Source organism: Gracilinanus agilis, chromosome 2, assembly GCF_016433145.1.
Source record: "Gracilinanus agilis isolate LMUSP501 chromosome 2, AgileGrace, whole genome shotgun sequence".
Lineage (NCBI taxonomy): Eukaryota > Metazoa > Chordata > Mammalia > Didelphimorphia > Didelphidae > Gracilinanus > Gracilinanus agilis.
Window position 1 is genome coordinate 551,995,633 of NC_058131.1, and position 27,647 is coordinate 552,023,279.

The 27,647-nt window shown below is 37.7% G+C and overlaps 1 pseudogene; it reads left to right on the plus strand.

Moving 5' to 3' along the window:
* Positions 1–27,647, plus strand: part of LOC123234114 — a 125,661-nt pseudogene that overhangs the window by 94,657 nt on the left and 3,357 nt on the right.

The window sequence follows — 27,647 nt, forward strand, 5'->3', positions numbered from 1 at the left end:
CTTTTTGTTTCATTATGCTGTCCTCCAGAGTTTACTTTGATAAATCTCTGAGTATGAAGAGGTGATTATATGTAATTTTTAAATGATATAGGAAATAGGAGCATTGACTCTTATAAAAAACACTCAAGGTAGCCTTGGGAAATATATTAGAATAAAAGTAGTTTAAGTAATATGTATTTTGGGGACAAGTTGTTAGAAAAAATAAGAAGTGGGTAAATACTAAAAAATGAAAGAACACACAAGCCTAACACTTTTAACTTTTTTTTAAAAATATATTTTATTTTATTTTAAAATATTTTTTAAATTTTTATTTAGAATATTTTCCCATGGTTACATGAATCATGTTCTTTCCCTCTCCCCCAAACCTGACCCCCTCACCCCCAGTAGCCTACACACAATTCTACTAGGTTTTACATGTATCATTGATCAAGACCTATTTCCATATTATTGATAGTTGCACTAAGGTGATTGTTTAGCATCTACATCCCCAATAGTATCCCCATCAGACCATGTGTTCAAGCAGTTGTTTTGCTTCTGTGTTTCTACTCCCACAGTTCTTTCTCTGAATGTGGCTAGTTTTCTTTATCATAAGTCCCTCAGAATTGTCCTGGATCATTGCATTGTTGCTAGTACAGAAGTCTGCTATGTTCGATTTTACCACAGTGTATCCGTCTCTTTGTACAATGTTCTTTTGGCTCTGCTCCTTTCATTCTGCATCAATTCCTGGAGGTTGTTTCAGTTCACATGAAATTCCTCCAGTTTATTATTCCTTTGAGCACAATAGTATTCCATCAACAACATATACCACAATTTATTCAGCCATTCCCCAATTGAAGGGCATTCCCTCATTTTCCAGTTTTTTGCCACCACAAAAAGCACAGCTATAAATATTTTTGTACAAGTCAGTTTATCTATGATCTCTTTGGGGTACAAACCCAGCAGTGGTATGGCTGAATCAAAGGGCAGGCAGTCTTTTAGAGCTCTTTGGGCATAGTTTCAAATTGCCATCCAGAATAGTTGGATCAGTTCACAGCTCCACCAGCAATGCATTGATGTCCCAATTTTGCCACATCCCCTCCAGCATTCATTACTCTCCCCTTCTTTCATTTTAGCCAATCTGCTACGTGTGAGGTGATACCTCAGAGTTGTTTTCATTTGCATTTCTCTAATTATTAGAGATTTAGAGCACTTTTTCATGTGCTTATTGGTAGTTTTGATTTCTTTATCTGAAAATTTCCTATTCATGTTTCTTGCCCATTTATCAATTGGGGAATGATTTGATTTTTTTGTACAATTGATTTAGTTCCTTATAAATTTGAGTAATTAGACCTTTGTCAGAGTTTTTGTTATAAAGATTTTTTCCCAATTTGTTGCTTCCCTTCTAATTTTGGTTGCATTGTTTTTGTTTGTACAAAACCTTTTTAATTTAATGTAATCAAAATTATTTATCATACATTTTGTAAGTTTTTCTAACTCTTGCTTGGTCTTAAAATCTTTCCTTTCCCAAAGATCTGACAAATATATTATTCAGTGTTCACCTTATTTGCTTATAGTTTCCTTCTTTATATTCAAGTCATTCACCCATTCTGAGTTTATCTTGTTGTAGGGTGTGAGATGTTGATCTAGGTCCAATCTCCCCCAAATTGTTTTCCAATTTTCCCAGCAGTTTTTGTCAAATAGTGGGTTTTTGTCCCAAAGGCTGGGCTCTTTGGGTTTTTCATATACTGTCTTGCTGACATCACTTACCTCAAGTCTATTCTACTGATCCTCCCTTCTGTCTTTTTGCCAGTACCATATTGTTTTGATGACCACTGCTTTATAGTATAGTTTAAGATCTGGTACTGCTAGGCCTCCTTCCTTCACATATTTTTTTCATTATTTCCCTTGATATTCTTGATCTTTTGTTCTTCCAAATGAACGTTGCTATAGTTTTTTCTAATTCAGTAAAATAGTTTTTTGGTAGATTGATAGGTATGGCACTAAATAAATAGATTAATTTGGGTAGGATGGTCATTTTTATTATGTTAGCTCATCCTACTCATGAGCAATCAATGTTTTTCCAATTATTTAGATCTAATTTTAATTGTGTGGAAAGTGTTTCGTAGTCGTGTTCGTATAATTCCTGTGTTTGTTTTGGTAGATAGATTCCTAAGTATTTTATATTGTCTAGAGTGATTTTAAATGGTGTTTCTCTTTCTACCTCTTGCTGCTGTGATGTGTTGGAAATATATAGAAATGCTGATGATTTATGTGCATTTATTATGTATCCTGCAACTTTGCAAAAGTTGTTGATTACTTCCACGAGCTTTTTAGTTAATTCTCTAGAATTTTTTAAGTAGACCATTATATCATCTGCAAAGAGTGATAGCTTAGTCTCCTCATTGCCCATTTTAATACCTTTAATTTCTTTTTCTTCTCTAATTCCTACTGCTAGTGTTTCTAGTACAATGTTAAATAACAGAGGTGATAATGGGTATCCTTGTTTCATGCCTGATCTTATTGGGAAGGCTTCTAATTTATTCCCATTGCATATGATGCTTGTTGATGGTTTTAGATATATACTGTTTATTATTTTTAGGAAAGGCCCTTCTATTCCTATACTTCCTAGTAACATTTTAACTTTAAATGGGATTGGAGTAAAAAAAATGTCAACAGAATGAAAGAGAGTCGCATATTAGATTAAAAAAAAAACAAATTGCTACAATCTGTTGTAGGTAAGAATCACATCAAAAGGAAGACAGAATCAAAATGAGAATCTGAAACAAAATTTGCTATGCATCAAATGCATTAAAAAAAAAAGGCATCGCTGTAGCACAATAGATAGAGTACCAGGCCTGGAGTTATTAGGACCTGGGTTCAGATTTGGCTCCAAACACTTCCTAGCTGTGTGACCCTGGGCAAGTCATATAACTCCAATTGCCTCACCCTTACTGTTCTTCTGCCTTGGAACCGATACAAGACAGAGGTAAGGGTTAAAAAAAATGTTCATTGATTGAATGATCTTTTACACGACTTCTTTTTCTCAACATATCCTCTTTTCTCTCATTCCTCTGAGAAATCCTTTATAATAAAGAATAAAAGAGATGACGAAATAGTTGAACAAAATTAACCAAAATGTTGAAAAAGGCTTGCTCTCTATACAGTGTTTTGAATCATTAATGACCCAAGGGTATGAAGAAATAAAAAATGTTTTCAAAACTTCTCTTTGAGGACAAGCTTATACATTCATCAATTATAATTTTGTAGCATTTAGCTTAAATTTTTTTTGATGATTCTTTTCCATTTATGCTATTGTAGTCATCACACATCCTGCCCACTTCCCTTTGGACCAGCTCATATAAGTCTTCTGTGCTTCACTGTATTCATCATATTCATAATTTCTTATATCATAATTGTACTTCATTACATTTATGTACCCAACCCATGCAGCCATTTCCCAATCAATGTACATGTTCTTTTGCTTCCATTTCTTTACCACCACAAAGAAAGCTACTTGATATATTTGGTGTATATAGCCTCTTCCCTTTTGCCATTGATTTTCTTGGAAGTACATCTGTAGCAATGAAGTCATGGGTAAAAGGGTATGGACATTTCTGTTACTTTCTTCATATCATTTCAGATTGCTACTAGACAACATATACAATGCTCTAATTCTTGTGTGCTTTGGAGGTTCTTCTTTCCAGAATGTTTGTTGGACCAATTTGCAGGTCCTCCAACAATGCATTTAGTGTGCCCAACTTTCCACAATTTTTCCAAAATGGAATGTTCCTATTTTTTGTCATCTTTTCCAATTTGCTGAGTGTGAAGAGCAAGACTTTTTAAAAAATTCTTTCAGCCACAGGATGGTACTGGTGGTGGTAAGCTTTTCTGAGAAGCACACTATTAAAGAAATTCTCCTTTCTCAGGATGGATCAAAGCCCCAATCCCAAACTTGGTAACATGCAAATCATGAGCTAACTGGCAGGCTGGAAACTACTATTTCTCTCAAATACACTTCAGTGGGCTGCGCTCAGGGAAAGAAACAAGAAAGAAGAAGAAATCCAGGGGCTCACGATCCCTTTTGGGCTTCTGCGTATTTCTTCTTCAAACTGTCATTTCCTGTGGGCAGGAGTGAGGACTGGAAAAGAGAGGAAGAGCCCCCTCTCTTCCTCTTGCTAGAAGACCAAAGGACAGGAAGAAAGGGACAGGGTCCAGAAGACAAGAGAGAGAGTGCCTTCATATCCTCATAAGCATCCATCCTCCTGACCCATTTGCCAGCCAATCTTCATTGAAATTAGGTGGTACAATGGATAGAGCACCAGCTCTGGAGTCAGGAAGACTCATCTTTCTGAGTTCAAATCTGACTTCAGACACTTCTTACTGTGTGACTTCATCCTGTTTGCCACAGTTTCTTCATCTGTAAAATGAGTTGGAAAAGGAGATGGCAAACCACTCCAGTATCTTCACCAAGAAAATCCAAAATGGGTCTACAAACAGTCAGACATGACTGGAATAACTCAACAATTACAAATCAAGGGGCTGGGTGGCTTAGTGGATAGAGATCCAGACCTACAGATGGGAGGATCTGGGTTCAAATCTGGTCTCAAACACTTCCTAGCTGTGTGATTCTGGGCAAGTCACTTAACCTCAATTGTCTATTTCTCACTGCTCTTCTGCCTTGGAACCAATACTTAGTATTTATTCTAAGACAGAATATAAGGGTTTGGAAAAAAAAAACAAACAAACCCAAACAAGTCAGTGGGTACCAATCAGGAATTCCCTCTGGTATCCAAGTAAGATTCATTGAATTGCCCAAGTTTACACAGCTAATAAGTGACTGAGCAAGAATTCAAAATGAAGTCTTCTAAATCCAAATACAGTGCTCTACACCAGAGCTGCATTGAAATGGTTTGGCTCTGTCTATTGTGCTTCAGGCTTCCAAATACCTTATCTTAGTATCTCACAAAGCAGATAATAATTGTCATTGATTTCCTAACATGAAACTTCCCTAAGCACTGGGCTGTATAAGATTCCCCTTAGCCCTAACTTGTTCTCCCATCTATCGAGGTTGAGGGGCGATTTGTTTCTTTTTTCTTTTTTCCCCCATGTTATTTATTTATTTAAATTTATTAGAATATTTTTCCATGGTTACAAGATTCATGTTCTTTCCCTCCCCTCTTGTTTCTTTTCTCTTGTTTCTTTCTATGAGCAGTCAATAAAAAGGAATTCCAGCATTGGCCATGTCTAAAAAATTTATGTCTGCTTAGTGATGACTAACATTATTCATTATTGCTCTTCTATAACTATTATTGTTCACTGCATTGATCAGAGTTATAAAATATGTTTACTTTCCTTTTTTAAAATCCATACCTTCTGTTTCGGAACCAATTGGTTCCAAGACAAAAGAGCAGTAAGGCTTAGACAAGTGGGGGTTAAGTGACTTGTCCAGGATTACAGATGACCTACCCAGCATACACAGATATTTTTTTTAATATAAGTTATTCCAGGAGTCTTAGCAAGCTATTAAAAATTGATCTATTGGGGGCAGCTGGGTGGCTCAGTGGACTGAGAGTCGGGACTAGAGTGGACTAGAGACGGGAGGTCCTAGGTTCAAATCTAGCCTTAGACACTTTCTAGCTGTGTGACCCTGGGCAAGCCACTTAATGCTCATTGTCTAGCCCTTTCTGCTCTTCCCCCTTAGAACCAATACACAGTATTAATTCTAAGAAGGAAGGTAAGGGTTTTAAAAAAAATTGATCTGGTAAAGCTTAGAACCTGGAGGCTTTTGGGTTATTTAGTATGAACTCTGACATCCATTGGTTGGTCTCTGTTCTCTACTGGACACATTTTCACCATGGCACATGTTTTGGAAGCCCTTGATCCTGCGTACTTTTTGTATTGGAAAAGCAGGAGATGGGTTTTCTGTTTTTTTGCTGCCTCTTTGAGCGAGCGAGGGGTTGCGGGTGAGCAACAATAGCTCTCTGCCTTTCCCAGGTGGTATGCTGTGCCATTCACATTCAGTCACAGCCCATCCACGTTCTGTCTCTTGGGGCTGTTTACCACTACCCGGTCCCCATCTCAGGCCAAATGCAGTTCAGTGTCAAAGCCAAATCTGTTCAGAAAGGGAAGGAGTCATCGCTTTACAGCCACCTAGCAGCCCCCTCCCTTAGTTTTAGTTGCAATGGCAACCTGTATTACTTATCAGCAGATTTGAATTTTCCTGGGATCCGTCTCATTTATGCCTTAAAATTCTATCATCTAATAGCTAATGGGGTTTATAAAGTGCTTAACATAACACTATTTAATTGGATTTTTTCAACAACCCTGTGTGCCAGGTGTTATTATTTCCAGTTTACAAATAGGGAAACTGAGGCTGAGAGAGGTTGAGGGACTTTCCCAGAGTGAAACAACCAGTAAATGTCTGAGATAGGGTTTGGACTTCCTGACTTCAAGTTCAATAGCACCTACCATTCCAAATGAGATCATTATAAAGAGCTCGCCATCATATCCGCCTGCAGAATGGGCTGATGAGAACGATTTGTTCCAGGGGCCAAGAAGGCGGCCCCAGAAGGGGCTGTGGAATGCTTAGAGCTGGGTCAGACATCCACAGCGACTGCTCATTCATCTGGTAGGTATGAACAACGGGAATATGGGAAAGAGATCAGCAGGCACGAGAGGATTTCAGGAAGTGCTTTGGGTGGAAGGCCATCGTTGGGTCATGAAGTACAGCTAGAACTTGAATGAGTTGGGAAAGTAGAGCATTCTGAGCACCCCCAGAGGCTGGGAGTATGATCTATGGACAAGAGAAGAACCTGTGCTGACTAAAATGGAAGGGGAGAGGAAACCCTGGAAAAGTAAGGAGGACTCTGAGAATGTTGGATGTCATCCTGTAGGGAATGAAGAGCCGTGACGGGTATTTTAAAAGTCAAATATTTTTGAGATTGTTATAGTCTGATAACTCCCAGGAAGGCCAGGTTCTGAGTCAGGCTAATAAATAATTTCCTCATAACAGATTTTCAAACAGTCCTCTATTTAATAATGTTTCCAATCAATGATCCCTGTTTACAGAAAGTTCAATGAAGTGGCACAGTAATAAAAATAGACTGCATTAATATAGTTCTTTGTAATTCACAAAGTGATTTCATATTCATAAATTTTCTCATTTGATCCTCCAAACAACCCTGAGGCCTCCTTGCCCTGGAATATCCCTGCACTCTACTCATTTTGTAATATTCTGTCTCCTTATTTTTTAAACCTTCCACCTTAGAAGCAATACTATGTATTAGTTCCAAGGCAGAAGAGTGGTAAGGGCTAGGCAATGGAGGTTAAGTGACTTGCCCAAGGCCAAACAACTAGGAAATGTCTGAGGTCAGATTTGAATTCAGGACCTCCCATCTCTAGGGCTGACTCTCAATCCACTGAGCTACCCAGCTGCCCTCTGGAATATTCTTTTATCAAGAATATTCCTCTACTATGCTTATGATAAAGGCAGTGGGTTATTATTACTCTCATTCCCATTTTACCAATAGAGAAACTGAGGACCAGAGAGGTTTAAATGACTTACCTAAAGCCACAGAGATAATCAGCAGCAGAGCCAGGACTTCAGACTCCCAATTCAAGATTCTCCAAGATGAATACATCAGTCTTAATTTCTGGAGTTGTATCATAGACTCATTGGCTGGATAGTGAAACCTATGTATCCCTTTCTGAAATAATATTTTTAATGCATAAGATAAAATACAAAAATGAATTGGAAATTAAATAATATGATTCTCCAAAATAAGTTAGTGAAAGAACAAATCATAGAAACAATTAATAATTTCATTGAAGACAATGACAATGATGAGACTTCTTACCAAAGCCTATGGGATGCAGCCAAAGCAGTACTAAGGGGAAAATTTATTACATTGAGTGCATGTATTAACAAATTAGGGAGGGCAGAGGTTAATGAATTGGGCATGCAACTTAAAAAACTAGAAAGTGAACAAGTTAAAAATCCCCAGATGAAAACTAAATTGGAAAAACTAAAAATCAAAGGAGAAATTAATAAAATTGAAAGTAAAAAGAACTATTGAATTAATAAATAAGACTAGAAGCTGGTACTTTGAAAAAACAGATAAAATAGACAAAGTACTGGTAAATCTAATAAAAAAGGAAAGAAAACCAAATTAACAGTGTCAAAGATAAAAAGGGAAACCTCGCCTTTTATGAAGAGGATATTAAGGCAATCATTAAAAACTATTTTGCCCAATTATATGGCAATAAATATAGCAATTTAGGTGATATGGATGAATATTTACAAAAATATAAATTGCCTAGATTAACAGCAGAAGAAATGGAATACTTAAATAATCCAATATCAGAAAAAGAAATTGAACAAGCCATCAAAGAACTCCCTAAGAAAAAATTGCCAGGGCCTGATGGATTCACAAGTGAATTCTATCAAACATTCAAAGAACAACTAATCCCAATACTATACAAATTATTTGATATTATAAGCAAAGAAGGAGTCCTACCAAATTCCTTTTATGACACTAATATGGTACTGATTCCAAAGCCAGGCAGACCAAAAACAGAGAAAGAAAACTACAGACCTATTTCCCTAATGAACATAGATGCAAAAATCTTAAATAGAATACTAGCAAAAAGATTCCAGCAAGTGATCATGAAGGTTATCCATCATGATCAGGTGGGATTTATACCAGGAATACAAGGATGGTTCAACATTAGGAAAACCATCCACATAATTAAGCATATCAACAAGCTAACAAACCAAAATCACATGATTATCTCAATAGATTCAGAAAAAGCCTTTGACAAAATACAACACCCATTACTATTGAAAACACTAGAAAGTATAGGAATAGAAGGACCTTTCCTAAAAATAATAAGCAATATATATCTAAAACCATCAACAAGTATCATATGCAATGGGGATAAATTAAAAGCCTTCCCAATAAGATCAGTAGTGAAAAAAGGATGCTCATTATCACCTCTATTATTTAACATTGTATTAGAAATAGAGAAGAAAAAGAAATTGAAGGTATTAAAATAGGCAATGAGGAGACTAAGCTATCACTCTTTGCAGATAATATGATGGTCTACTTAAAAAATCCTAGAGAATCAAGTAAAAAGCTAGTGGAAAATATCAACAATTTTAGCAAAGTTGCAGGATATAAAATAAATGCACATAAATCATCAGCATTTCCATATATTTCCAACACATCACAGTAGCAAGAGGTAGAAAGAGAAACACCATTTAAAATCACCCTAGACAATATAAAATACTTAGGAATCTATCTACCAAAACAAACACAGGAATTATACGAAAACAACTACAAAACACTTTCCAAACAATTAAAACTAGATCTAAACAACTGTAAAAATATTGATTGCTCATGAGTAGGACGAGCTAACATAATAAAAATGACCATTCTACCCAAATTAATTTACCTATTTAGCGCCATACCTATCAAACTACCAAAAAACTTTTTTACTGAATTAGGAAAAACTATAACAAAGTTCATTTGGAATAACAAAAGATCAAGAATATCAAGGGAAATAATGAAAAAAAATATGAAGGAAGGGGGCCTAGCAGTACCAGATATTAAACTGTACTATAAAGCAGCGGTCATCAAAACAATATGGTACTGGCTAAGAGACAGAAGGGAGGATCAGTAGAATAGACTTGGAGTAAGTGACATCAGCAAGACAGTGTATGATAAACCCAAAGAGCCCAACTTTTGGGACAAAAATCCACTATTTGACAAAAACTGCTGGGAAAATTGGAAAACAATATGGGAGAGATTAGGTTTAGATCAACATCTCATACCCTATAACAAGATAAATTCAGAATGGGTGAATGACTTGAATATAAAGAAGGAAACTATAAGTAAATTAGGTGAATACAGACTAGTAGACTTGTCAGATCTCTGGGAAAGAAAAAATTTTAAGACTAAGCAAGAATTAGAAAAACTTACAAAATGTACAATAAATAATTTTGATTACATTAAATTAAAAAGTTTTCGTACAAACAAAAACAAAAGCAACCAAAATCAGAAGGGAAACAACAAACTGGGGAAAAATCTTTATAACAAAACATGCTGACTCAAATATACAAGGAGCTAAATCAATTGTACAAAAAAATCAAGCCATTCCATGGGCAAGGGACATGAATAGGCAATTTTCAGATAAAGAAACCAAAACTATCAATAAGCACATGAGAAAGTGTTCTAAATCTCTAATAATTAGAGAAATACAAATCAAAACAACTCTGAGGTATCACCTCACACCTAGCAGATTGGTTAAAATGACAGCAGGGGAGAGTAATGAATGTTGGAGGGGATGTGGCAAAATTGGGACATTAATGCATTGCTGGTGGAGTTGTGAACTGATCCAGCCATTCTAGATGGCAACTTGAAACTGTGCTCAAAGGGCTATAAAAGATTGCCTGCCTTTTGATCCAGCCATACCACTGCTGGGTTTGTACCCCAAAGAGATCAGAGGAAAAAAGACTTGTACAAAAATATTTATAGTTGTGCTCTTTGTGGTGGTAAAAAACTGGAAAATGAGGGTATGCCCTTCAATTAGGGAATGGCTGAACATATTGTGGTATATGCTGGTGATGGAATACTATTGTGCTCAAAGGAATAATAAACTGGAGGAATTTCATGTGAACTGAATCAACCTCCAGGAATTGATGCAGAGTGAAAGGAGCAGAGCCAGAAGAACATTGTACACAGAGACTGATACACTGTGGTACAATCAAACTTAAGGGACTTTTGTACTAGCAGCAATGCAATGACCCAGGCCAATTCTGAGGGACTTTTGAGAAAGAACACTATCCACATTCAGAGGAAGAACTACAAGAGTGGAAACACAGAAGCAAAACAACTGCTTGAACACATGGGTTGTTTAGGATATGATTGGGGATGTAGACTCTTAATGACCACCCTAGAACAATTATCAATAATATGGAAATAGGTCTTGATCAATGACACATGAAGAAACCAGTGGAAATGTGCATCAACTACAAAGGGGTGAGGGGTGGGGGTTGGAGGAGAGAGTAAGAACATGAATCATGTAACCATGGAAAGAACTTTTTCTAAAAAATAAAAATAAAATAAAATAATCCTAAGAAGCTTTATTTTATTCTGTCTGTGTTCCACACTTCTAGACTCAGATATTGAGTTTTTTTTCAATTTAAAAGATGCTAATCAGCCATATAGTATCCCTAGCACAATATGATGTATATTTAGATCTTTAATAGTAGCTATATCCTACCTCCTTAGGAGATTGTTTCTTCAGTTCCCCTGTAATAAATAAACATAGGAAGGGATATTTGTTCACAAGAAAAAAATTGCCCATTTTCCCTCTCTCTTGTTCAGTGCTCTCTGAAATCTGCTGAGTATCTGAAGAGAAAAGCCTCAGTGAGGTTTCTTCTGTGGAAACATGGATTCCAAGGCATTTATTAAGAGTTTACATTCAAAGAGGCAGCTAGGTGGCTCAGTGGATTGAAAGCCAGGTGTAGAGATGAGAGGTCCCGGGTTCAAATATGATCCCAAGGTATTTCCCAGCTGTGTGACTCTGGGCAAGTCACTTAACCCCCATTGCGTAGCCCTTACCTCTCTTCTGCCTTGGAACCGATATACAGTATTGATTCTAAGACAGAAAGTAAGGATTTAAGGGAAAAAAGAGTTTACATATAAGTGGATTGGCATTGCTGTCCTTGGCCTTTTTAGATTTCAGTTCTGGGACTGGCAGAAACTCAGATGACCCATTGATTTAATGCATTGTACAGAGACACCTGGAAAGCCTGAATAGTCTTAGCCACCTGCCAGTCTTCACTCTAACAAGGAGGGTGTGCCTTAGAACTGGCACTGTGGGTTTAGAAGCAATGGAATCTGCTCCTATGGATTCAATTCATTGAATAATTAGACTTTTCTGCAGGAAGCAACAACTTGGAGCTACACTAGGAAATGGGAAACAGTAAGTATTGGAAACTATGAAATACAAATCCTCCCTCCAGCCAGTAGGATTGCCTGTCCATACCTTTGAGGGCAGGGAAAGAGATTAGATCAGCAGTGGTGATTAATGCCATCAGAAAATGAATGAATGATGCTTTGTGAGGAGAGGGAATCAAGCAATATAAGGATGACGATGGCTGGGCTTTCTGATGGACTAGATCTAACTACACCACTGTGCTGGCTTCTCCCAGGAGCTCTGAACATCTAACAGAAGACTGTGCATGTTAAAGTAACTTATTATCGGTGTGACCTTGGGTAAGTCATCTATCCCTTTACTTTTAATTTCTAGGATCTAGAACATGAGGAGATTAGATTAAGTTGCCTCTAGTTTCATGATCCTAGAATTAACAAAGTCTTTTTCAAATGTACATAGTACAAAAACTGGGTCATTCTTGGGTTTATTGAATGATCTCCAGTAAGGAGATCACATCTAGACCTGCTGTTGATATTTACAAAGACATATTTAAGAAGAATCCAGTACCAATAGATAATAACATTCCTTTCACAAAAACATGCATAAGGATATTTAACATATAATGTGGGTTTCCATCAAGGAAAGCAATATTTATATAGATAGTAGCAGAATTTAAATGAAGATATATATGTGTTTTTTCATTTCCTTTGCTCTCCAGGTTAGGAGTTTAAAATCTCACTAATTACTACCAATGTAACCTTGGATTAGTTATTTAATTTCCCTGGACCTCAGTTTCTTCATGTGTAAAAAGAGGGAGTCTTTCAGCTATGTGCATATGAACTTATAATCCTATTTGTGGGTGGCAGCAGGGTCCATTTGGGACCTCTGCTCATCCCCTAAGTCTTGTGGAAAGAGGATCTTTTTGCCATTTGGACTCTGCTCTCCAATAGATTTCTTTGCAGTAGATTTTAAACAGATAATTCAAAGGGCCTTTTGTTTTGTTCTGGAGTGAAGTCTGGCAAGGAAGAGTCCAATTTTTACCTAAATACCTGTTACAAAGATGCTATTGTTTTAAAGAAATATGCTTATTGAAAACATTTTTAAAAATAGATTTCAGAATGTATGCCATAGACAATGTAAAGATTCTGTGTTTCAGTCCTTTAATATTATAGACAAGTAGTGGTAGAGGGAAAAGAACATTGGATCTGGAGTCAGATGATTTGGATTTGAGACCTGGCTCTTATATGTACTCCCTAGGTGACCTTAGGCAAGCACTTAACTTCCCAGAGATTCTTTCCTTAGCTGTAAAATCAAGGTTTGGTCTGTAAGATCTTTAAGGTCTCTTAATTTTAGATTGTTATACTATTGCCTGTCATTTACTACCTGTAAATTGTGTGACCCTGAGTCTTAACCTCTCTGTGGCTCAGTTTCCTCATCTAATAATGAGGGCATTTTACTTTTTGGACCCTAAATTTCCAACTTTGATCCTATGATTTTACATGGGCAAGTCCCTTTGCCTCAGTTTCTTCATCTGTAAAATGATGGGGTTTGTATTTCGGTTCTATAGCTATTGATCCTATGAATAATTAAGTCTTCATTTTACACAGACATCAGGAAAACTGAGTTACTAAGAACTGGATTTTTCTTAGATTCACTGAATAATTCCAGGATCCTACATTTAGGTCTGCTTATAGTTCTTCACTATCACCTCCAATCTTACAGAACCAGGATCTTAGGGAGTGGAGTGGGGAGAGAAGAGAGAGGAAGGAGAGTGTCTGTGGAATGATTCAGCTCTCATGATAAGCTTTCCATAGACATTTCCCTCTCTACTGTTTTTTGATGATTTGTAAATAATCAGCCATCATAATATTTCATGACTATTTCCTATAATATTTTATAAATGAATTTGTACTCTAAGACAACATTGTTCTTGGCTTTTATGGAATCCCAGGCATAGTCTAATCTTGAAAGTATTATTGATTTATTAATATTGTAAACTCATGTACCAGACTCATGGTCATATTATTTCTTGATCATTGTATTTAATTGGTACTCTATTAATTCTGACCACTCTCCAAACCTATATCTGAAGGTCAGGAGAATTCCTGGGCAGGACGTTAGCTGCCACAAGGTCCTAGTTCCTACCTTGACAGACCTTATGTTTGATTAACCTCCTCTTTGATCGTGTGGTTGTCAATTGAGCCAATGTCAAATCATATGCTGTGTCACATGTTCATTAGCTACTTCCCATTCCCCATTCCTTGATTCTCCAATAAAAGACTGGGGACACGTGTAGCTCTCTCTCTCTCTTCCACCATCAGAGGAGCTCGCATGCTGGATCCCATGTTCTTGAAGACTTCATCTCTGAGTCTTTCTTCCTTTATTGTGTTCCCTCTCTCTCTCTGTCCCCTTCACCCATTTTCCCTCGGTTTCTAACTTCCCTTCTCAGGTGTCCACCCATGAATATATTAATTTGTGGCTGCAGGCAGTCATACCTTTCCATATTTTTTCACTTGTGTAGGAAGTCAAGCATTTGATAATGAAGGTAGTTTCTGAGATTTTTTTTTGCCCCCCTCATTGTGGTGAATACTTGGTACTGGTTAAATTTCTGTATGAAACAATGATAATCAGAGTCTACATATTTTCTTTTTATCAATTTTCCATTTTTTGGATCAATAGTTTTTTTAATAGATTAAACTAAAGGTGGTATAATTGTTTATAGTCATTTTCTTCTGTTTGTCCTTTCTTATAACTTGGTGTTGATTATGGACTTTGCCTGAAATACTCTGAATTCACACAGATAATTGATCTAGAAATGAATTCACCAACCAATTTTTCCTTGGTGGTTAAGGTATAGTCAATATTTGTAGAATCTTCTTCAGTCCTTTCCAACCTCTTGAGAAAGTATTGATGATTTATAAAGATAAGGTTTATGATTAGTCTACAAGTCTTTGGCTTCTCTCATTTCTTGATCCCAAACCATATTTTCCACCTTTTTTTTTGTCATTTTCCCCATGCTTTCCTTCACATTTAAGCCACCAAGTATGAAGATACATATTGATTTCATATGAAGGATCTTGTCAAGTCCTTCATAGAAATTTTCTTCTTCATTATGCCCTAGAACAGACATTGGTGCATGTGTTGTCATTCAAGAGTTAGCTCAATGACACAATGGATAGAAAGTTGAACCTGGAGTCAGGTAGATGTGAGTCCAAATCTAGCCTCAGACATTTTCTAGCTATGTGACTCAGGGCAAGTTACTTAACCTCCATTTGCCTCAGTTTCCTCATCTTTAAAATAATAATAATAGTAACACCTTTACTACCAGGATTGTTATGAGGGAGGATAAAATGAGATAATATTTGTAAAGCACTTTGTAAACCTTTAAACACTACATAGGTGCTAGCTATTATTATTATTATTAATTTTCTTCCTGTTTTTCAAATTTATACTCATATTAGCTATATATATATATATATATATATATATATATATAGCTAATATAAAGGCTCAAGGGTCCCATGAAATAATTCTCTGTATGGCATTTTGGTGCACAAAGAAACCAACTCCTTTATTTGACTTCCTTAATGTTTTCTGGTTTCATTCATGTGGAGAATATTTATATTGGCATGATTCAGTTTCTTTAGTTGTGAATTGACTCATTGGTTGTTAGACAAAGTTCATGTAGGAAGAGTGATAACAGCAAAATAAAGGTTCATAGATTGAAAAGTGCTATTCTTGGTACCTTCTGCTTCTTTGTCCACAACTCCTCCATCATCACTGTGTAAGCAGAAGGGAATTAATTATATTGGAATGGAAGGCATCTTATATTTTTCCTTCACTTGTCGGTTGCTATTGCTAAGGAAATTTCTGTCTATTATTTGACGATAATCCTCTCCGCACTTACTTTAGTCAGTCCATGGAGAGCAGACACAGTCTTTAATCAGGATGATAATAAAAACCTTTTGGCTTTGGTAGTAGCTTGAGAGAACTTTTCAAAGCTTCTGCTTGACTAGGATAGGCAACGAGAACACACGTTCATCTCCACACCACACTGAGGCACCAGGAAGAGCCAAGCATTTCTGAGTAATGCCGTGGCTGGCTTTATTAAGTGGTTCCAAGAAAACGAAACATAAGGAGCAATGTTGCAGCGGCAAATTTCTATAAATGACTGATTCGCCAGCGTACAGTAGATTATGTTTTCTTGGCTTTATGGTGGCATTTGGATCATGATGTGGAGAAACTAACATAGATGGAGCTGCCTTATTGGATATGCCTGTATCCTGTCTCATATCATTTAGCTTGAGTCAACTGAAATTAAGATCAATCTTCCTTGACTTCTCATTATCTCCATATTCAAATTATTCCCAAGGTCTGTCTTAATCGCTCAAATATGTCCCCTTCTTTCCTATGATACTAACATAATTCTGGTTCAGGCACCATATGCGTGGACCATTGCAATAGTATGTCAGTGGTCTGTCTGCCACAAATCTCTCGCCATTCCAATCCATCTCCATTAAGCCAAAAGATAATTTTTCCTAAAGCATCTGTCTCACCATGTCACCCTCAGTAAATTCCAGTTGCAGTCACCTCCAAGATCAAATACAAAATCCTCCATTCAGCATTTAAAACTCTTCATAATCTATCCCTTTTGCAATTCTCACCATCCCTATAGATTCTTTGATTCAGTGACACTGGCTTCTTTCCTGTTCTGCTAACAAGACACTGCAAAACTCTTCCCCAGGTATTATTCTGGCCGTCTCCCAAGCCTGGAATTCTCTCCTTTCTCGTGACTCCTGATTTTCTTGGTTTCCTTCAAGTTCCTGGTAAATCCCCCCCTTCTCTAGGAACCCTTTCCCAATGCCTCTTAATTCAAGTTCTTGCTCTTGATTATTTCCTTTTTATCCTCTGTATAGTTTGTTTTTACAGCTCGTATGTTGTCTCCCCCTTTAGCTTGTGAACTCGCCAAGGGCCGAGACTGTCTTTGGTCTTTCCTTGTATCGTCAACACTTAGCCTGGATTTTGGCACAAAGTAAGTACTTCATTAATGCTTATTGACTGACTGCAAGTCTCTTCCAGGTCCTCTAAGCTTTTACTGATTCTTCTTTTACCTGATTCTTTGAGTCTTTCTTTTCTTGCTGGTTCTCCCTAACTTTCCAACTCTGGGTCCAAATTGTGCCATTTCCCTTAGCTTTTTGATTAGTAGAGAAATAAGAACTCTATCTCAATACCTCAATTTCTAGTAAAAATGGTTCCTCTTGTAGAAACCTATTTTCCTTTGGCATGGAGCTTGCTGGGAAGACCTGGTTGTCCTCCTTGGCATAAAGAGTTTCACAAAGGAAAAGCAAGGGCTTGTTGACAGAACCAGAGAGCTAGGGTTAAAGCTCTTTGTTGCTACATGGAGCCACATGTCAAAGGCCTCCAGAAAATAATCAGGGTCTTCAGAAGGGAAATAGGCTTGTACATTCAGTTAGCATAGCCCCTTTCATAAACCTAATGATCTCTAGAATATAAGTTCTTGAGGGCAAAAAATAATTAAAAAAAAAACCCTTATCTTCCATCTTAGAATCAATACTATGTATTGGTTCCAGGGCAGAAGAGCAGTAAGGGCTAGGCAGTGGAGGGTTATAAGTGACTTGCCCAGGGTCACACAGCTAGGAAGTGTCTGAGGTCATATTTGAACCCAGGACCTCCCGTCTCTAGGTCTGGCTTTCTCTCCACTAAGCCACCTAGCTGCTCCTTAGTTTTTTTTTTTTTTTTAATGTGAATGTTCAATGTCTAGCACAGAGCCTGGAAAATCATAGACGCTTAACAAGTCCTTATTGGTTGAAATGAGTGACAATTGTTATGGCAGGAAGCCATGGTCATAATCCAGGCCCATGTGACCAGGAGCTCATAGAATCTCAGCTTAATTTGATTCAATTCAATAAGGATTTATTAAATTGCCCACTGTGTGCCAGGCACTCTCCCAAATGCCAGAGAAACAAAGATAAAAACAAAACAGTCTCTAACTTCGAGGCGGCTTTGTTCATCTGGTTTCTAGCCACAGAAATTCTATATAATTCTATAATAGTCTCCTTTCTGTAGTGAATATTCAGGATAGATCATGTTTGTTCTTTATGATGTAGCTCAGTGGGTACCACCTTCATTGCTAGGCAACGTGTGCCGACTTATGTAATTCTTGTTGATTAATTGCCTGTCAGGAGCATAGGCATACCTATCCCCTACCTGCTTTCCTTAACCTACATTCATCATACACTTTAATAGCATCTCTGCCTCACCCCTGCTACTGCTTCTATTTGGTATTAGCCTAGCTTCCTCAGCTTTTGAAAAGTCCTCATTCCTTCCACAATTGGGCCCAAATGGAGCCCTCCCTTCCCAAGATCTAGGATGCTTAGAACTCCATGCTGTTCTGTGATCACATCCACTTTATTTTATTTTATTTCTAAACCCTTAACTTTTGTGTATTGGCTCCTTGGTGGAAGAGTGGTAAGGGTAGGCAATGGGGGTCAAGTGACTTGCCTAGGGTCACACAGCTGAAAAGTGTGATCACATCCACTTTAGATCACTCAAAAGGTTACTGACTCCACACATACATGGAGATAAGGGGAGATGGCGACGCACAAGGATATAAGATATAAATATATATATTTATTCTTTAATTTTTCCCCATGGTTACATGATTTCTTTTTGTTTCCTTCCTCTCTTCCCTTCCTCTCCCTCCTAGAGCTGACAGTTTAGTTGATCTTCTGGTGGTATGACAATTTAGGTAGTCCTGGTCACAAATAATAGGACTAGAAATCACGGAATGGAAAGAAAACTTTACAAAATCTTAAGTTATAACTTAGATGCCATCATGAAAAAATTGTAGATTTATTTAAAAAAAACTCTTTGGGGCAGCTTAGGTGACTCAGTGGATTGAGAGCCAGACCTAGAGATGGGAGGTCCTGGGTTCAAATCTAGCCTCAGATACTTCCTAGCTGTAGGACTCTGGGCAAGTCACTTAACTCCCATTGCCTAGCCTTTACCGCTCTTCTGCCGTACAGTACAGATTCCAAGATGGAAGGAAAGGGTTAAAAAAAATACCTCTCATAGCAGAAATAAAGAATATTCCCATGTTAGGAGGGTTCCAATATGTTTGAGGAAGTTGACATCTACCAGACTTTGTGAATGTTCTTCTTTGCTCTGTTTTTCTGCCTAGTAAGACTCTATGTAGGTTAATATAAGGAATGGTGGAAAAAGGACCAGCCTTGGAGTTAGGAAATCTTGATCTGAAGTGTGTTCTCTGATACATACTGGCTCTGTTACCATGGGAAAGCTACCTATCATTTCATCTATCAGTGCTGCAGGTCAGTGGGTCTCATTTAGTGGGTCTCTAGTATTTTGAAGGTTCAGGGCAATAACCCAAAGACTTTAAGCTAAAAATTAATTTAAGGGCACCCAGAATAGTAAATAATTGTAGAATATTATGAATATTATGTGAAATTACCCTGGGAGCTCACAAAACATTTTGCTATTGTTGTTTGGTATGGGGAACAAAAAAATAAAAAATATTGGGAATCGCCAACTTTCAAAGACCTTAAGTTGCAGGAATTGTCAACTCATAGTGATAGACATTCCATAGTGGAAAATTAATCTGGATAAAAACAGTCAAAAAAATAAAAGCATAACAACAAAGTGACAGGATCTTTTGCCCAGAAAGAGGGCAAATTGGGAATCTAGATTAACATTGTTAGAGATAGATAAACAGGGAAGTAAAGATAGGGACTTACCTTTACATAGACCATCCCCAGTGTCTAGAAAACTCTTCTTTCTTACTTCCACCTCTTTAAATCTTCAGTTCAAGGGGGTGGGGATTAGAGGAAGCAGAGCCAAAATGGAGGAATAAAGCAGAAACTCTTTGAGATCTCCTAAATTCACCTTCAAACAACTTTTATTTTATCTCTCTATCTATTTATTTTAAAACCTTGCCTTATGCCTTAGAATCAATACTGTGTGCTGATTCTAAGGCAGAAAAGAGGTAAGGGCTAGGCAATGGGAGTTAAGTGACTTACCCAGGGCCACATAGCTAGGAAGTGTCCAAGGCCAGGTTTGAACCTAGGACCTCCTATCTCTAGACTTGGCTCTCAATCCACTGAGCTACCCAACTGCTCCAACAAAAAACTATTTTGGAAAATGCCACAAAATGAATTCTGGAACAGCAGAATCAGGGAAAGAATGGGGTAAAACAATTTCCTAATGTAAGAAACTTAGACGGTTGGCAGGAAAGGTCTGTCTCAGTGGGGTAAGTGGGAAATGCAGTCCATTGCAAGCATCCAGGCAAGCCAGCAGCAGACCTTGCCACTGCAAGCCAGCAAAGCAGAGAGGTTCCCCTACCCAATGTGACCCAAAAGAGGCTCACAAGTAACCAAGCCCCAATATTCCCAGTACAAGAATTTTTGGACAGTATCTCCTCTTAGGGAGCATAGTACAACCTTAACATAGAGTTAAAGGTCATGAAATAGGCTGGGAAAATGAGCAAAAATTTTTTTTAATAAACTGATCATATAAAGTTACTATGGTGACAGTGAAGACACAAACTCAGAAGAGGACAAAAATGTCAAAATGGCTACATGAGAAGATTCAAAGAAAAATATTAAGTGGTATCATTCCTAAAAGAACTCCTGGGGGAGCTTAAGAAAAGACTTAAAAATCAAGTAAGAGAGGTTGAAGAAAAATTGAGGAAAGAAATGAGAGAATCAGCTTGGTAAAGAAAGCACAAAAAATGAAAATATATGCATAAAAATTTAATGAAGAAAACAAGGTCTTTAAAAGTAGTACTGTCCAAGTGAAAAAGGAAGTACAAAAGCTCAATAAAGAAAGTAATTTCTTAAAAATTAGAATTGGGCAAATGGAAACTAATGAACATCTAGAAACAATAAAATAAATCAAAAGAATAAAAACTAGAGAGAAATGTGAAATATTTTACTGAAAAAACAATTGACCTGGAAAATATATCTAAAAGAGATAATTTCAGAATTTTTGGACTAAGGAACAGCTAGGTAGCACAGAAGATAGAGTGACAGAGCTGGAATTGGGAGACTGGGCTCAAATATAACCTCAGACAATTCCTAGCTTTGTGACCCTGGGCAAGTTGCTTAACCCCAATTGCCTAGCCCATATCAGTCTCCTATCTTGGAACAGATACTTAGTATTGGTTCCAAGATGGAAAGTAAGAGTTAAAAAAATTATTGGACCTATCTGAAATCCACGATAAAAAAATGAGCTTGGACATCTTATTACATGAAATTATCAAGGAAAACTTCCATGAAAGTCTTGAACAAGGGTTATAAATAGAAATTGAAAGAATCCACTGATCGCTTCCTGAAGGAGACCCCCAAATAAAAACTCATAGGAAAGTTATAGTCAAATTCCAGTCGAAATAAAAAAGCAGAGATAGTAACCATGATCTCAGACAATAAAACTATATTAGTGGGGGACCTCAACTTTTCCTCTTAGAACTAGATAAATCTTTGGTGAAGAAAAATAAATCCTAAGAAGGGAAAGCAAAAGTAATTCTGGTAAAAATGGGAGAATTTCAATAAAAAGTGGCCATAGAGGTGTTTATCCAATTACCTATTCAGACCAACACAAATATAAGTGTAACGGGAGTAATATGCTTGACACCCCCTCACCCCACTTCGGAAAGTGTGTGTGTAGGGTCTAGTTTGCTATTCAATTTACTAGCTAAAGATATGTTGATCCTCAGTCCTCTCCACCTGATACTGGCTCTTTTCTGTAGTAATTCTCTATACATGTTCTATAGCATTCAAGGAGTATGCTCTCATATTTATCAACAAATTAATAGAAATACACACTCTCATTAATTAATTAATCAAGCAACTAAAAGCACCCACCCAGTTTGTAAATAAGCCTCTTTTCCCATAAGTTTTTATCTTCTTCCTTTTCTTTCCCCCCAATAAATTCATATGCTTAAATAAACATTAATATTACTGGCTATACTATTGATTAAACAGTGCATTAAGCAATAAAATGACATTTAAATATTCCAGTAACATATAAACTATGAGAAAGATTACAGTTAGAGTCATCTCTAAGCAACAACTATAGCTGCTGACTTTTTCATAGATCATACATACTCCAACAAGAATTTAGTTTCTTCTGGATAGCAAATTCCTTCAGGAAGTCTCTTCAGATTATCTTATCCACATTATAAAAGTTAAACTCAGTTTTCTCAAAATATCTCTTTAGACTTTTATGCCATGACAATTGTCACTCATTCTTTCAGGAAAGAAGTTCTCTTAGTCCCTCTGTCTTTCATAGTCTCTGATATGATAGTTAACTCTAAACTCTCTTAAGATTTTATTCCCTTTTCTTTAAAAAATATAGTAACGATATCCATTTCTCTGTACTACCATTCTATTTGTTAGCCAGTACCAGATTGTTTTGATGATTATTACTTTATAGTACAGTTTGAGATCTGGTACTTCTAGTCCACCTTTCTACACATTTAAAAATTCCTTTGATATTCTTGAGCTTTTATTCTTCCAGATGAATTTTATCATTTTTTCTAGTCCCATAAAATAATTGTTGGTAGTTTGATTAGTATGGTGCTGAATAAGTTAATTTAGGTAGAATTATCATTTTTATCATATTAGCTCTGCCCACCCATGAGCAATTAATATTTTTCCAATTATTTAGGTCTGACTTTATTTGTGTGAAAAGTGCTTTGTAATTATATTCATATAATTCCTGGGTTTGTCTCAGCAAGTAGATCCCCAGATATTTTATACTGCCTTTCAATTCTCTGTAGGAGAGATTATTGAAGCTAAAATTATATAAGGAAGCACTCTGGGACTCCATTAACTATTCTTCATTTTCTCCTCTGCCTCCTCTATCACAGAACAAAGTAGTTGGGTGCCTCAAAGTAAGGACATTTCTTATATACTTTAACAAAGAATATAACTATTGGGAAGCAGGTCCCAGAAGTTTATAGGCCTCTGGCAGAAACTATGACAGAGCTCGTTACATGGCCCCTAATAGCAAAAAACAGAATTCAAGTGCCCCTCTATCTCAGTGATACTAAAATATCCCTAGCTCCGGTCAGATGATCAACAAGCATTTAAATGCCTACTATGATACTCTAGAAACTGTACTTAGCCCTGGGGAAACAAAGAGCAAAAAAAAAAAAAAAGAAAAAGCAGGGATACAGTCTCCCCTACTCCTGGGTCAAGAGGAGGGAGGGAAGAGATGATGGACTGAGTCAGAAGTCTTATATGATATGGTGACTGTCTCCTTCAAGCTTCTCCCTGGAACTGAGTCCACTAGAAAGAAGATCAGTCACTGATCGACATGTTCAGGACGCTGGCATTTGCCCATGAGGCCTTGTTCTCTCCCAGGACCCCTATTTCAGTGAGGATGAGCAGCACCATTGTAGACAAGAAAGGCATTCTGGCTGACAAAGTGGCTCTGATCACAGGGTCCACTCAAGGGTGAGTGAAGACCAGTTTCTAATTGAAAAGGGCAATAGAGATACTGGATTTACACTCTCAGGAGTGTCATTCTGATTCATCACTCAGCGTAGGGTCAGCTCCTTTGTGTCCAAAAGAGGCTGGGGATTAGGATTTTCCCCTAAAGAGGAGGACACCAGGAATGGGAGGTAGAGGGCAGCAGGGTTAAGGAATGAGAACACTCTCTCTCTCTCTCTCTCTCAACAGCATCGGCTTTGCTATCGCCCAACGGTTGGCCAGGGATGGCGCCCATGTGGTGGTGAGCAGTCGCAAGCAGCAGAATGTTGATCGAGCTGTGGCCCTCCTGAAGGAAGAGGGACTGAGTGCAAAAGGCATGGTGTGCCATGTAGGGAAGGCAGAGGATCGTGATAAACTAGTGAAGATGGTGAGTGACCAAAGATAATGATAGATAGTGTAGAGAAAAAAATATACAGACCATTTCCTAAATGCTCAACCCAGGATTCAGAAGATCTAGAACTGAATCCTCCTGCATAGGGATCATGTGGTCTGCCATCAATAGATGAACTATCCTGGGCCAATGAGAGCAGATTCTTAGAAGAGAAATGATCTTGGTGACTCAGGCTTTAGAGAAGTTGTGGATTGGGAATACTAGGCATTTAAAAAATGTTTATTGGTTGGATTTAGGGATTCATTTACATATTATGTGGACTATGATCTTCTGATTGGCATAGCCAAGACAAGGAATTGGCTTACTCCTTTTAATTTTATTTATTTAATTAACTAAATTAGAATATTTTCCATGGTTATATGAATCATTTTCTTTCCCTCCCCTCCTCTCAACCCACTCCAGTAGCCAACGAGCAATTCCTCTGGGTTTTACATGTGTCATTGATCAAGACCTATTTCCATATTATTAATATTTGCACTAGGGTGATCATTTAGAGTCTACATCCCCAATCAAATCCCCATAGAACCATGTGATCAAGCAGTTGTTTTTCTTGTGTGTTTCTGCTCCCACAGTTCTTTCTCTGGATGTGGATAGCATTCTTTCTCATAAGTCCCTCAGAAATGTCCTGGATCATTGCATTGCTGCTAGTAGAGAAGTCAATTATATTCGATTGTGCCAGTGTATCTGTCTCTGTGTATAAGGTTCTCCTGGTTCTGCTCCTTTCACTCTGCATCAATTCCTGGAGGTCATTCCAGTTCACATGGAATTCCTCCAGTTCATTATTCCTTTTAGCACAATAGTATTCTATCACCAACAGATACCACAATTTGTTCAGCCATTCCCCAATTGTAGGGCATCCCCTCATTTCCCAATTTTGGGGGAATGGCTTGCTTCTAGACAGAGTTTTGGAATTATAGCTTCTCTTTACTCCTAGGATTTGATATTTTGCCTCTTTCTGTCCATTGGCCAGTTTACTCCTTTAGTGTAAAGGGAGAATCAAGTATTGTAATGGATTGAATACAGCAAAAAAGTCCAGGTTGTTTTTAAAATTTCTGGGAGATATGCATAATAAAAGCAGGAACTAGTGGTCTTGGAGAGAAGAGGCCATATGACTTTACCTTCTTCACTTATCTTTTAATCTTGTTTGCTTTATTTGTATGCCCATCTGGAGAGGATCTTGGGAGCGAAAGCCTTAGCCTTTATATATCTACTGTGGGGTTTCTTGTCAGAGCCTTTCCACTATCCTCAAATAGGTTTGGGGAGCACAAGATCCCTCTGAGGCATTATAGGGAAACTACATGGAATTTCTAACACTGTGTGACAAGTAGCAATACATCAGCTCTGGATACAGGTACTAAAAAAGAATAGACTTAACCTTTGTTTGAGGGCATTCTGGTTGACCATCCTAGTTTCTGATATGGATTAGAGATCTGTCAGTGTGCCTTTGTCAAGGAGAAGCATCTCTTCATTTATCATTTGGGAACTAAAAAGATCAGTTGATGTTCCTGAAGAGATGGAGCATACAATCTGGTAATGGAGGGGAGTAGCTTGGTGACCATGAGACCAGTGGAGCTATCCAGTAGGCACCACAAGACAAGTGAAGAGCAACAGACATATGATTTCCAGCAGAGAGCAGGACGATGACATTACTAGAGGACATCATTAGTTCTAAAGCATCAAACTTGTGAGTTGCTCTGGCCACATACCATCTTCATATATGACCTAGTCATACAGATCCTTTGTGAGTGTCCCTTCATATATGTGCCCAGGTCACATATATTCCATATGTGTACCCTCCATGTGTCCTTCTTGGTAACATAATTTCTTAGCATATTTCCCCCTCCCTATAGTTATATCCTATTACTAATTAATGATAATGACCATAAGAAAATCTCTTCAAGGATGTATGAATAAAAAATAAGGTGATCTTTCCCATAGAGTAAAAGGGAGGAATAGCAACTAGTCAGCCTGTATTTTTCACTATTATTTGCAAAATATTACAAGATCTAGATAAAGCCTAATGGATGATTTAGGATGAAAAGGTATTGTTGGGGTGCAATACACACCACTGGAGGTCAATGATACGATATCACTCAATGATATCATACATTTATCAAGATATTATAGTTTGATGAAAGTAATATGGGATCCCAGTCCCAGAGAATGAATAATGAAGTATATCTTCCTCCTTTCAGTAGAGAGATAGGGAACTACAGGTGTATGTTATGCACTATGAAATACAATTACCATTACTTTTAGTTTTAGGGTAACCTACACAGCTGTTGCATACATAACTGTTTGCATCAGTTTTGTTATCTATAAAATGAGTTGGAGGAAGAAATGGCAAAATACTCTGGTATCTTTGTAAGAAAACCCCAAATGGAGTCACCAAAATCTAAGCAGGACTGAAAACAACTGAACAGCAACTTTTAATTTTAATTAAAATTTGTTAAGGCATGATTGAATGGTAAAGAGATGGGAAGAATAAGGTAACCTCAAAAGAACAGTTTCACTCACTGGATACTGAGAATGCAAGGGGCTAAATAGTGAGTGGGAGATAAGAAAATGAAAGCAATTAGCATTGAAAGCTTTTGGGGGGAGTTTGGCTGTGAAAGGGAGAAGAGATATAGGATGGTACTAGAGGGTCAAGTGAACTTAGTTTAAGGAGAGGACAATGTTTGTAGACAGCCGGGAAGGAGCCAATGCATGAGGATAAATAGATAATTATAAAGAAAAAGGAATGATTGAAGAGAAGGTCACAGAGGATACATGAGGGAACCTGATCAAGAGGGTGTATAGAAGGGTTGTCACTCGCTAAGAGAAGACCACCTCATCCTCTAAGACTGGAGCAAAGAGGAGCGAATGGAGATGTTGAGTTCAAGTATGGAACTGAGGTGGAAAGTGAAGCATGAGGCAAAGTTCCCAGATTGAGAAGGAAGGAGGAGGGAGCGTCAGAGGTGGTTGGAAGAGAGAAGAGGTCTGAAGCAGTTACTCTAAGAGTGTGATAGGGAGGTAATCAAAGAAGAGTAAAAAGATTGACTTTGAAGTAGTGAATCACAAATGAGACAGCCAGTTGCTTTGAAAACCTTAAAGCACTATATAAAAGTTCATTATTATTATACAAGAATTCTCATTTTGACAGGAGACAATAAGTCTACTCTAGTATCCAACAAGGAAAGTCAACATAGCCTAGTGGTTAGGGAACTGGGCTTTAAGTCAAGAAGACCTGGGTTCAAATTCTAGCTGTTACTTTCCGTGTGATCTTTGGCAAGTCACTTAACCTCTCAGTTTCCACATCTACAAAACCAGGGGGTTCACTTTGGGGGCCTCTAAGGCTCACTCCCAGCTCTACATCTATGTGCCTAGAAGGATCCCTGCATAGTGAGTCTGCAGGTCAGACCACCCCCTCTTAATCGAGCAGGGGAGAGACATAGAGATAGACAGAGTCAGAGAAACACAAACAGACACAGAGAAAGAGAGGCTATGGATTAGCTCCCCATCCTTTCTGACTCCATCTTTCCCATGTCACTTTCTCCCCTTTAGGTGGCAGACCAATATGGCGGTGTCGACTTCCTGATATGTGCTGCTGCAGTAAACCCCATTGTAGGGAGCACTCTGGGAGCCAGTGAGCAGGTGTGGGACAAGGTGAGGCCTTAGGAGCTGGATTCAGGGTCAGATCCCATGATCCGTGGGTCATGCACTCTCTGCTATAGCTGAATACATACACAACTTTAATCCGGGATCCCAACCTACAACTCTCTTAATGCCAAGAAAGCAGATGCCACTCTCTTAGGCTTTATCTTCTTCTC